The 13,548-nt window shown below is 42.0% G+C and overlaps 1 pseudogene; it reads left to right on the top strand.

The window, feature by feature from the left end:
- The first annotated feature begins 424 nt into the window (after nt 1-424).
- Nucleotides 425-5,162, top strand: LOC140222282 (uncharacterized; annotated as a pseudogene).
- The last annotated feature ends 8,386 nt before the right edge of the window (nt 5,163-13,548 follow it).

Genomic DNA, 13,548 nt, shown 5'->3' with positions numbered 1-13,548 from the left:
TATTTAATACGAGGAGATCAAGCTCTTCTGCATTCTCTAATTCTAAGTCGGCACACTCATATGGAGTTTGGACTTTTGATGCTAAAGACTCCTGAAGCCGATTAGATTCTAAGGATTTAAGTAAATGAACCGAACAAGATACAGTACTGTCCGGACCCAAACAAACCCCAACGCTTGAAATATTCTTTTAGCAATATGAACATCTTCAAAGGAATTAAAAGAGATGTTTGCAAGGTCAGTACCTTTTTGCTGAGGTTCTTCTAAATTTCTCCTTGCTTTAAGCTTTGCTGCCCTCTCCAAGGAATCCTGATCACTAGCTGTAGGGTTTCTCTTGCTGATACGAGAAGGCGTGACTTTCACACTAGCATTGGCGTGCAACTGTTCCACCAGGGGTGTGTTCGCCTCCTTATGATTCAAGGTCGGCATGGTTGTGACAGTCCAAGTATTGCTTCCATCAGAACTAGGACTAAGAACCACCACTGGTTTTTGTTTACTTTTGCTTTGTGCACAATGGCCAGCACTGGGTGAGATTATGTTGCCACTGGTAGAGAACTCACCTTTAGTCCCGGTTGGTAGGGTGCATATCTCCCAAAAATCCATCCGGGATAAACCAATCGAGACAAAAGGGGGATCTTTAGTCCCGAGTCCTTCAACCGGGAGTAAAGCCACCCTTTCACTACTAGAGAACTGACTTTAGATACCACCCCCTTTAATCTCGGTTTAATTTCAGCCTGGGAGAAAAGGGGGTGCGCTACGGTAGGCTGGAATGGGGCGCACATTTACTCTCAGTTCTTTTTTTGCAACCGGGATTACAGGCCACCCTTTAGTCTTGGTTAAAGCGACTAGTTTCTGGGCACCGACGGCACCACCCTTTACCCCCGGTTGGAGCCACCAACCGGGACAAAAGATCCAACCTTTTGTCCCGGTTGGAGTTACCAACCGGGATAACCGTTTTACTCCCGGTTGGTAAGTCCAACAGGGACAAAAGGTTGGAGCTTTTATCCCGGTTGGCATTACCAACCGGGAGTAACCACCAACCGGGATAAAAGCTCTAATCTTTTGTCCCGGTTGGATTTACCAACCGGGATAAAATCTTATCTACAAGTACCCTTTCTTCCTCCTCCACTCCTCCAGCCCGAGCCACTCCACTCAACAAAGACAGAGAAGCTCATCCTCTCCATGGCACCGAAGCAAGTCTAGGGGAGGTGCTGCTGAAATTTTTTTTCCTCATTTCCGTGAGGATTTCACACATCCAAAGTGTTGTGAAGGTTAGCTATTTCATACTCCGTTCATTTATTGTTGTTAAGCTTTGTTTTATACTTTAGAGAGGGAGAAAAATGAGTTTGTTAGTTGTTAAGCATGTAGAGGATGTGTATTTATACATGTTTTTGAGCTACAATGTGGTGGATAGTTTGAATGTGAGGGAAAATGGACAGTAAATGTGAGGTAGAATGGAGATTATTTCAATTTTATGTATTAGGGAAAAATTAGAGTAAACATGTTCTTAATACTTATAAATTAGCCATATAAATTGTAGGTGTAATTTCATACTTTAGTACTTTTCAGATAGAGGTATGCAATTAGCCATTTTTAGAATAAGTACATTATGCGGAAAATATTGAATTTTTTAATAGTTTAGTTATTTGTAAATTAAATATGAGCTAAATAATTTGTGTATTTCTATGTAAACTTTCAGCAATATTTGAGTTTGTCGTACTGTATGATGTTGTTTGCTTCTGAAATTTTAATTTGTGTATTTCTATCTAAAATTTTAGCAATGCGATGGATAGTTTTATTGTAATCCATTTTATTGATGGCTTGCGTAATACAATGCAGATGGACCGGCAATGGATGTATAGCACGAATAGGCAGAGCAAGGTGTTTATTGCTAGCATGAATAATTTTCTTGAAGTGGCCAAAGCGAACAAGCCAGAGAACGGGTACATATTTTGTCCTTGCGCCCAATGCAGTAACTAGAAGTGCTATTCAAAGGCTTCCTGGGGGACTCTTCACAGCCACTTGTTTAGATACGGTTTCACGCCTAACTATTTGGTTTGGACCCGTCACGGCGAAAGAGGGGTTGTAATGGAAGACGGTGAAGAGGAGGAGGAGGATGACAACATTCCGGACTGCGCTATAGGCCAATCTTTTGCAGATACTACAATAGGTGAGGCTAATTAAGATGAGTTTGCAGAAGATGGCCATACTGATGACCTCGGTCAGGTGCTTAGGGATGCACACAAAGATTGCGAAACTCAGAAGGAAGCATCAAAGTTGCAGTGCATGATAGATGATCATAGGAAATTGCTATACCCAGATTGTCAGGGAGGCCATAAAAAGCTGGGTACCACACTAGAATTTATGCAATGGAAGACCAAAAATGGTGTGTCCAATAAGGCATTTCTGGGGATGTTGGAAATTGTTAAGAAGATTCTTCCCATGAATAATGAATTGCCATCCACAACATATAAAGCTAAACAGATTGTTTTCCCTCTAGGATTGGAGGTTCAGAAGATGCGCGCATGCCCTAATGATTGTATCCTCTATCGCGGTGTTGAATACAAGGATCTGGATGCGTATCCCGTGTGCGAAGTGCTGCAGTATAAGATTAGGCAAGATGATCCTAGTGATGTCGAGGGGCAACCTCTCAGGAAGAGAGTTCCCGCGAAAGTGATGTGGTATTTACCTATAATACCACGCTTGAAGCGCTTGTTCAGGAATAAGGCGAATGCTAAGTTGATCCGATGGCACAAAGAAGAATGTAAGGAAGATAAGATGCTAAGACACCCCGCTAATGGGGCTCAGTGGAGATCAATTGATAGAGCATTCCCGGAGTTTGAAGGTGATCCAAGGAACATAAGGTTTGGTTTAAATACTGATGGATTCAATCCATTCGGTGAGTTGAGTAGTGGTCATAGTACTTGGCCTATGACCTTATGTATGTTTAACCTTCCTCCTTGGATGTGCATGAAACGGAAGTTCATTATGATGCCGGCGCTTATCGAAGGCCCAAAGCAACCCGACAACGACATTGATGTGTACCTAAGACCGTTGGTTGATGAACTTTTACCGCTCTGGAAGGAAGAAGGTGTACATGTGTGGGATGAGGATAAACAAGAGATGTTTATCCTGCGAGCATTGTTGTTTGTAATCATCAATGATTGGTCTGCACTAAGTAACCTTTCGGGACAGACAAACAAGGGATATCGAGCCTGCACCCACTGCTTAGACGACACAGATAACATGTATTTGAAGCACTGTAAGAAGGTAGTCTATATGGGTCATCGTCGATTTCTCCATGCTCACCACCAGCTGCGAGAAAGCGGGATGCATTTCAAAGGGGCGCTAGAAACTCGTAAAAAACCTTTACATCGTAATGGAAAATGTGTCTTTGAGATGATAAAGGATGTAAGGGTAGTATTTGGAAAAGGTCTTGGTAGCCAACCTATTCCGAACGATGATGACGGACGTGCAGCCATGTGGAAGAAGAAGTCAATATTTTGGGAGCTACCTTACTGGGAAACTCTAGATGTCCACATTGCAATAGACGTGATGCACCTGACGAAAAATCTTTGCGTGAACGTGCTAGGCTTCATGGGTGTTTATGGGCCCTCAAAAGATACACCGGAAGCACGACGGGACCTTAAAGAAATGGGGCAACAGGATGACCTACATCCGGAAAAGAGACATAACGGAAAGCACTACTTACGTCCTGCTAGTTACACTCTCAGCAAGGAAGAGAAGGATAGCATGTTTGAATTCTTGAATAGTCTGAAGGTCCCGTATGGGTACTCCTCGAATATAAAGAGAATAATAAATATGAAAGAAAAGAAGTTCACAAATCTCAAGGCCCATGATTGCCACATGTTGATGGCCCAGTTGCTTCCGGTTGTACTGAGGGGTATTCTACCAGAGAATGTTCGATTGTCACTCATAAAGTTATGCACGTTTCTCAATGCAATTTCACAGAAGGAAATTGATCCATCGAAGCTAACAAAGCTATAGAACAATGTGGTGCAATGTCTTGTCAACTTTGAGTTGGTATTTCCACCATCTTTGTTCAATATTATGACTTCCCTTCTGGTTCACCTAGTAAAAGAGATTAATATTCTTGGACCAGTATACCTGCACAATATGTGACCTTTCGAGAGGTTCATGTTAGTCCTAAAAAACTATGTTCTTAATCGTGCCCATCAAGGGATATGTAACAGTGGAGGTGATTGAGTTTTGTGTTGATTTTATTATTTCAATTGACCCGATTGGGGTTCCAACTTTCACGCCACGAGGGGAGGCTGCGGGGAATTGGCCCCCTTGGAAGGAAAGTATGTTTGAGCAATGATGCTGATTTGTTCAACAAGGCACACTACACTGTTCTACAGTAGTCAACCTTTGTGGCTCCGTATATCGAGCAGCACAAGTAGATGTTAGTTTCCGAAAACCCGGCGAGATCCTATACCTGGCTTACAAGAAGCCACGTGGAAAATTTTCCCTCCTGATTGCACAAACAACTTATGGGTAACTCTGAGATTCACCCACAGCTTGCTTGGTTAGCCAGGGGACCTTCTAGCACAATCGTGAAATTCCAAGACTACAAGATAAATGGTTATACATTTTACACGAGAGTCCAAGACCAGAAAAGCACGAACCAGAATAGTGGTGTCCGCATAGATGCCATAGGCAGAAATAGTAGCATGGACTCTTATTATGGTTTCATAGAGGAGATATGGGAAATCAAATACGGACCGCTGTGCATCCCTCTGTTTTGTTGCCAATGGGTGAAGCTAAATGGCGTAACCAAAGATCAGTATGGAATGACAATAGTGGACCTTAGCAAGACTGGATACAGTGATGAACCATTCGTACTCGCCAATGATGTGCATCAAGTTTTCTATGTGAAGGACATGTCTAGCAAACCCAAGAGAAATCTAGAAGATCCATGGGAGCCAAAGCTCCACATAGTCCTTCCAAGTAAAAGAAAAATTGTGGAAGTCGAGGACAAAACAGACCAATCAGATGATTATGATCAGTTTGCAGGCATGCCTCCATTCACTGTTAAAGTTGACCCTAGCATCCTGCTAACCAAAGAAGAGGCTCCGTACTTGCGCCGCGATCATGACCAAGGAACATTCGTGAAGAAAAAGTTTTTTAATTTTACATTGTAATGCTTTAAATTTGCTTCACATTTATGATTAATTTCATGTACTACTTGATACAATTTCATGTGTGCTTAAATTAGTTGTTTTCGCGCATATACATTATTTAATTGATAATTTCTTGATGATAGTGATGCAGTAAAATAATTATTTAAGAAGGTAATATAACCAGTGTAGAATTAACGAGTCATTCAAACTTATTGTAAATATAATTGCTAATTAAATATATTTTTGCATGTTCTAAGTATGTAAAGTTTTAACTTGTGCTGCATGAAATCCAGCGAAAACATAAAAAAATATATTTCCAAAAAAGAAGAGGGAGATGAGAAATGGGAGAGGGACCTTTTATCCCAATTTGTAAAGCCCTTTATCTCGGTTCGTAATTAGAACCGGGACAAAAGGGTAAATTTCAGTTCCCGCCTAGACGTCACGTTTTATCCCAGTTCTATCTACGAACCGAGATAACGGGTTGTCCTTTTATCCCGGGTGTGTCAAAACCGGGATAAAAGGGCAGGCCTTTTATCTCGGTTGCTTACAAACCGAGATAAAAGGGCAGGCCGTTTATCTTGGTCTGTAAGAAGAACCGAGATTAAAAGTCCATTTCTCTTGGTTCTTCTTAGAAACCGAGATAAACGGTAGGGGAGTGGATAAAAGTAACTGGCATTTCTACTCCCCTCCCTCCCCCCCCCCCCCCCCCCCCGGCACCCGGTAAATTAGCGAAACTTTTACTCCTCTCTAGCCTCTGCATCGTTTCCATCGCCGGCTCCGCGGGCATCACACTGCCATCTCCGTCCCCATCACCGCCGGTTGTCTCAATCCCCGTCGCCGCCTCCTCTTCGTCCGCGGCGTCGTCCTCCACCTCCATCCGTGCCGCCGTTCATCGTCATCTGCGATCCGTGTCCTCTCCTTCGTCCGGCGCCCCGTCCTCCGTCCGATGCCCCGGCCTCCCCTCCTCCGTCCGGCGCCCCATCCTCCCTCCTCGATCCGTCCAGCGCCCCGTCCTCCCTCCTCCATCCGCGTGCCGTCCTCCGTCCACGCCTCGAGCCCCGATCCACCTCGCGCGCATTGCCACCGCGGCTACCCTTGCGCGTCGTCAACCCCACGCCGCGCCCACACACTTAAAACCCCAGCACCCGGCGCTCTATCTAGTTAATACATTTGGCAGTGATGATGTAAGAAGGCAGTGATGCAAGCCTTTTTTTTTTACTTTTTGCTAGTCATATCATTAATAGAAAATTATGGATTAGTAAAATTGTATACGAAGTTAGAATAAATTTGGCAATGATGCAGACAGTGATGCAAGCCTTTTTTATTTACTTTTTTCTAGTTATAAATTTAATAGAAAATTTTGGATTGGTAAAATTGTATAGGAAGTTAGAATAAATTTGGTAGTGATGCAACGCAGTGATGCAACACTTTTTTATTTACCTTTTTCTAGTTATAAAATTTTGTAGAAATTCTTAGAAATTGTACTAATTAGTACAAATTTTAGAAAAATTCCAATAAATTAGTAGAAATCTCTATAAATAAATTACGATTCAATTTTGATAGAATTCAATAGAAATTAGTATAAATTAGTATGGTTTCACGTTGTTCTTCTATGGGTTTATGTATGTACATTAACTTGTAATACATTAAAGACATTTCATGTAATTAAGTTTCATTCAAGATTTTTTGTGTATTTTTTAAGAAGTTTTCATGTAAGTTTAATTTCATGTACGATTTCATTTGTACATTTCTATGATTTCATTTATATACCTTAACGTACATGTAATTATGATTTCATGTGTGTTTGGAGTAGTTGAGATGGCGGACGACGAGAAGGCAAGGTTCATGCTGGAGGACATTATTGCTGGTAGAGATCATAACGTAACGTACACCAAAGAAGAGAGTAACCAGGCGGACACGTACCTCAACATATCCGCCGATGGCAATGAAGAGCCTGAGCAAAACCTTGCCGTGGCGGAAGATACCGTCAAGGTATATATCATTAATAACGTTGTACCTCATTTAGAATGTCTTCTTCTTTATTATTATGTACTAATTAATGAATCTTGAACTGTTAGCCGTCTGGATCGGCGAACCCTAAGAAGACACGAGGTCGAAGCATGGTGATGGATGGATTGCAAAAGCTAGAGATCACAGAAGTGTCAGAAGACGGCAGGCCGGTTGCTCCCATCGATGTTGCAAACAAATACGTGACTCAGCTCGGGGCAATTGTAAGGGACAATGTGCCCATCAGCTTCAAGAAATAGAGAGGAAAAAGCGATGATCCGAACGCGCTGCCGCAAACAGAAAAGGATATGCTGTGGGAACAGGTCAAGCAACATTTCATATTTCCCGCTAGATATATTGAAAAGGATGTGAAAGCATGGGCGCTGAAGAAGATGGTCACACAATTTCAAACATTCAAGAAATTTCTAGTTTCAAAGTACATTAAGGAGGACAAAACTCCAGATTTCAATGAATTTCCAAAGTTGAGCGGCCACTGGGAGGCATTTGTCGAGTACAAGAGGAGCCACGATGGTCAGCAAAAAGTCAACACCAACATTGAAAATGCTAGTCGTAAGAAAGAGCACCATAAGCTAGGGCGAGGTGGTTACAAAACAGCAGTGCCCAAATTTTAGAAGATGGAACAAGACCTGCTCGAACGGGGTATCGTACCAGCAACTCTTGAATGGAGCCAACGAGCTTAAAATTGGTTTTTCGCTCATGGAGGCAATTTGAACCCAAAGGATGCGACGTTGATCTTAACTGAGGAAATACATCTCAAGGACGAACAGCTTGCCAAGAACATTGAAGATGTTAAGGCTGGGGGGTTGGTGGTGGATCGAGAAATGGATGAGCTCACATTGGCCCTTAGGAATCTTGAGCACCCAGGATGTGTCCGCGGGTTTGGGATCGTTCTGTGGAAGTATGGTTTCAAAGAAGACAGAGACTCGTACAGAAGCTGCAAGCAAAGAAAGGATCGGGCTGAGCAGAGCTGGCGGCGCAACCTAGAATATCAAGTGCAATCTATAGAACAAAGAATGCATGACGAAGTCAATCGTTGAGTATCCCTTTCCCAATCAGAAGCACAGCCCGATCCACAGGACCAGCAACATTTCGCTGTTGATTTCATTAGGCAACGCACCTCCTGTGAGCTGCAAGTACTGGTCGGCAACCTGACTGTTAAGGTATACTCTTATACATAATTAATATTTATGCAATAATCTTCTCAATCCATCGATCCACCATGCCTCAGGATTGGAGTGTAATAAGATCTTTATTTCTGCTATATGTATAGGTAGCGTACGCAAGTGCCTTACCAAGCTGGGCAACGCAGGCGAGCCATGGCATGGAGATTCCACCTGGCTATGCTAGTGTCTCGGTAGAGTAGATCGTTGATCGGCAATATGAAGGCTATAAGCTCCAGCTCCCAGGAGGCATTGGGGAAAGGACATTAGGAGATGCGGTTCAAGGAGGCATCATTCTATGGCGCAAACGCTACATCATCATCCCGGGCATGGAGGCAGCACCCCTCCCGGGCTATGGCAAGATCGACTTCTCCACCACGGTCAATTCCAGGACCATCATCACCAGGACCATCACCACCAAGACCTTCAGCACTAGGACCGTCGTTGATGCATGCTCGAGCAAAGTCTCTATCTCCACGTCCAGCTGGCAACGACGACAACAACAACACTCCTCCCCGCTCACCGACAACGCCAAGAATAAGAGCAGTCCCGAGCAAGGTACCTGCAGCCCCGAGAAAGGAACCTGCTGGAGACCCAATTAAGAAGTCACGACCAAGCATTCCCAAGCCAGCACATAAAAAAGAGGAAAACAAATAAGGAGCCTGAAGTGACTCCTGAGGAACGCCGGAATGCAATGACTCAAGAGGAACGCTGGTCCGAAATCCAAGCAGAATGCAAGGATTTGTTCAGGAAAAGAGCTAAACAAAAAAAGCAAGGGAGATGGAGCCACAACCAACAATTGATCCAACTAAATTACAATTTTTTCAGAAGATGTCACATTCAAACAAGGAGGCGATGAATATAGGGAAAAAAAGAAAAGGAAAGTCATCTTCAAGTGTTGTTGATTGCCGCCTTCGTCATCTACCAGAAGGAGACGCTAGAAGGATAGCCGCAATGCCCAAGTCTCAACAAGATCAAGTATTGCAATTCATGGAAGAATTTGGAGTGGGACTTGATCAATGTATAGAGCTATGTGGTCACGAGCCAGCAACTTCACAGCCATTTCAACCGACATGGACGTTTGAGCTAGGAAAGTCTCTAGTAAGGCCTGACTTGGTAGGGAGCCTATCACCAAAGATGTACAAGAATTCCAAGAATGGTACATGAAGACGTCCGCCGACCAAACTTCCATGTTCGCCCTGAAGGTAAAATCGATAGATTTTTACGGCGAAGGCGAGAAATGCCTCTGGCTGGAATTCAAAGATAAATACGAAGTGTACCATCAAGATGCTCTAGACGTCTCTCTCATCAGCGCCTGGGCTCTGTAAGTATCCGTTTATCTATATGTAAATTTTTTATGCATGCGTCGCCCTACTAACTTTGTCTTCCTTTTTATGTAGGCGGCTAATTCAGAAGTGCCGACAAGAAGGATATTTGCATGTTGGCTTCATGGATCCATCCGTAGTTAACCAAACCCAACTATGAGATTTTAAAGATAAAACATTGGTGGAATGTTTCAATATGCTAGACCTTCAAGGTGGCAAGAGCTACATACTACTTCCATACAACTTCAAGTAAGTGTTTGTACGTACGTGTACCGTCTACCTTAGTATCCTTTTCCTTATCTGATTAATGAATATTTACGTACACAGTTACCACTGGGTCCTAATAGTAATTGAGCCTGATAGAAGCTGAGTTACTGTCCTCGATTCCTTAAGGAAACCACTAGCAGAGTACCAAGAGATTCAAGACATTCTACACTTGTAATTAATAATTCTGGACCTTTACCTCAATACAAAAGTGTGTTTCCTAAATTTTCACCTAACACTATTCATTCATTATTTAAATCCGTAGGGCATGGAAACAATTCATCAAAAAATGACGCCAAGGTGCATTCCAAGAAAAACTTACATCGGACACAGACTTTCCAGTACGTATGAAGTTTGCATATTTTGTACATTCTATATGACGAATATTTATAACTTGTTTTTTCCCACTGAAGTGTTTAAGATAGGAACAAGGGAATAATCTATGTGGGTACTATGTCAGTGAGAACATGCAAAGTTTTATGTCACACAAGGCTAGGTTGACGCCGCAGGAAAACCATTAAGTATGTAATATAAAATAATACTATTAATAGTTAATTGTTTTCTAGCTCCTTATATTTCATTGTCCGAGTAACATTATTCACTTCCAAATTACATATGCATAATATTCGAGACAAGATCTTGGAGAAGAGAATAGACACAATATGCGAAAGTCTCGTAGGATTCCTGCTGGATGAGGTGATACATGCACAAGGAGAATTTCATTACGGTGGATGAAATTAAGAAGCACCGATCAACACCTCGACGGGAAGACCTCGACGAAGATCCTAGAGCTATGTAGCTAACTAGCTAGGAATTAATTGTACTATATATATATACTAATCAAGAATTGTACATATACTAGCTAATTGTATAAGAATTGTATATATAAGTATGTAATAGTTAAATTGATTCATTTAAATACTATATATAGTTTGATTGATTTCATTAATTATAAAAAAACTCTCAACTAACTAAAGGGTACGTGATGCATGAAATTATAGGCGCCATGCAGGCGCCTACATGGCGTTGTATACACGCACTTTAGTCCCGGTTTGTTTTACAAACCGAGACTAAAGAGGTGACCTTTAGTCCCGGTTTGTAACACCAACCGGGACTAAAGGGGTCTGTCCACTGCCTGGCGTGGCAGCCCCGTTAGTCCCGGTTGGTTTTACAAACCGGGACTAAAAGAGGGTTTTATATCGGACCCGTGATAAAAGACCGCCCCCTTTTATCTCGACGAGTTAATCCCGGATGCATTTTCGGAAGATATGCACCCTACGAACCGGTACTAATACCCAATTCTCTAGTAGTGTTTAGTCCTGGTTGATTTTACCAACCGGGACTAAAGTCCTACTTAAATTTAAAGCGCGCGCCATGCAGGCGCCTGCATGGCGCCTGTAATTTCATGCATCATGTACATACCCTGGTCCTTTTGTTAACCTTTAGTAGTTGAGACTTTTTTTATAATGAAATCAAACTAGTATTTAAACGAATAAAATTAATAATTATACAATTACTATATATATACACAATTCTTAGTATATATATACAATTCTTAGCATACTATACAAATCGATCTTAGCGCATATTATATATACAAATCAAACTATATATCTACAATCTTTCCGTCAAGGTGTTGCTCGGAGCGTCTAAATTTCATCCATCGTAATAAAATTCTCCTTGTGGATTTACCACCTCGTCCATTAGGAATCCAATAAGACCTTCACATATTGCCGCTACTCTTTCCTTCTTCAGGAGTCCTTGATGAATATTTAACATCTATTATTTGAAAATATGTGAATGTTACACGAACAATTAAATATAAGGAGCTAGAAAATAATTAACTATTAATAGTGTTATTTTACGTACTTTAAAGTTATGCCGCGTCATCTTTAGTCCCTTGGGTCCCATAAAACTGTGCATGTGCTCATAGATGTAGTAGCCACATAGATTTTTCCCGGGTTCCTGTCTTAAGCACTTCAGTGGGGAAAAAATAAGTTATGAAATATTCGTGTTATACAATGTACAAAATGTGCAGACTTCATACGTACTGGGAAGTCTGTGTTCCATGTAAGTTTTTCTTTCAATGGACCTTTGTGTGTCCTCATGAATTGTCTCCATACGTTGCGGATTAGAATAATGAATGATATAGTGTAACCGGGATAAAATTTAGGAAACAAACTGTTGCATAGAGATAAAGGTCCAGAATTATTACAAGCCTAGCATGTCTTGCATGTCTCGGTACTCCACGGGATCTTTCCTCAACGAATCGAAGATAGTGACGTGGCTTCTTTCAGGCTCAAGTATAATGAGGATCCAGTAGAAGCTACGTACATAAATGTTCATACATATTAGAGCTAACTAAGATTAATCAGATAAGGAAAAAAATGAAAGTAGACGGTATACACACACTTACTTGAAGTTGTATGGAAGTAGTATGAAATCCTTGAATTCTGGTTTGTGTTTTTCTGGTCCTGGGCTCTCGTGTAAAATGTATAACCATTTATCTCATAGCCTTGGAATTTCACGATTGTGCTAGCAGGTCCCCTAGCTAACCAAGCGAACTGTGGGTGAATCTCAGAGTTACCCATAAGTTGTTAGCGCAACCAGGAGGAAAAAGTTTCCATGTGATGACGTGTAAGCCAAGCATCGAATTTCGTCAGGTTTTTGGAAACTACCATCTGCCTGTGCTGCTCGATATACGGAGCCACAAAGGATGACTGTTGCAGAATAGTGTAGTGTGCCTTGTCGAACAAATTAGTATCATTGCTCAAACTTGATTTCCTTCCAAGGGTGCCCATTCCCCGCGGCCTCCCCTCGTGGCGTGAAGTTGGAAGCCTAATCGAGTCAATTGAGTCAATAAAATCAACAGAAAACTCGATCACCTCCTCTGTTCCATATCCCTTGGCGAACCTTATGTTCCTTGCTTCACTTTCAAAGTTCGAGAATGCTCTATCAATTGATCTCCACTGAGCCCCATCTGCGAGGTGTCTCAGCATCTCATCTTCCATACGTTCTTCTTTGTGTCATCGCATCAACTTAGCATTCGCCTTATTCCTGAACAAGCGCTTCAAGCGTGGTATTATAGGGAAATATCACATCACCTACGCGGGAACTCTCTTCTTGGGAGACTGCCCCTCGACATCACCAGGATCATCTCGCCTGATCTTATACCGCAGTGCTTCGCACACGGGACAAGCATCCATTTTCTCGTATTCATCACCATGGTAGAGGATACAGTCATTAGGGCATGCGTGTATCTTCTGAACCTCCAATCCGAGAGGATAAATAATCTGTTTAGCTTCATATGTTGTGGACGGTAATTCATTATTCTTGGGAAGAATCTTCTTGACAATGTTCAACATCCCCTGAAATGCCTTATCGGACACACCATTTTTTGCCTTCCATTGCACAAATTCTAGTGTCATACCTAGTTTTTTATAGCGCTGCTAGCAATCTGGGTACAACAATTTTTGGTGATCATCTATCATGCGCTACAACTTTGCTGCTTTCTTCTCAGTTTCACAATCTCTGTGTGCATCTCGTAGCACCTGACTAAGGTCATCAGTAGGGCCATTTTTTGCAAACTCATCTTCATCAGCCTCGCTCACTGTAGTATCTGCAAAAGCT

Source organism: Setaria viridis, chromosome 3, assembly GCF_005286985.2.
Source record: "Setaria viridis chromosome 3, Setaria_viridis_v4.0, whole genome shotgun sequence".
In the NCBI taxonomy this organism is placed as follows: Eukaryota; Viridiplantae; Streptophyta; class Magnoliopsida; order Poales; family Poaceae; genus Setaria; species Setaria viridis.
Note: the sequence above shows the minus strand (reverse complement) of the source record. Positions and strands in the feature narration are given on the sequence as shown.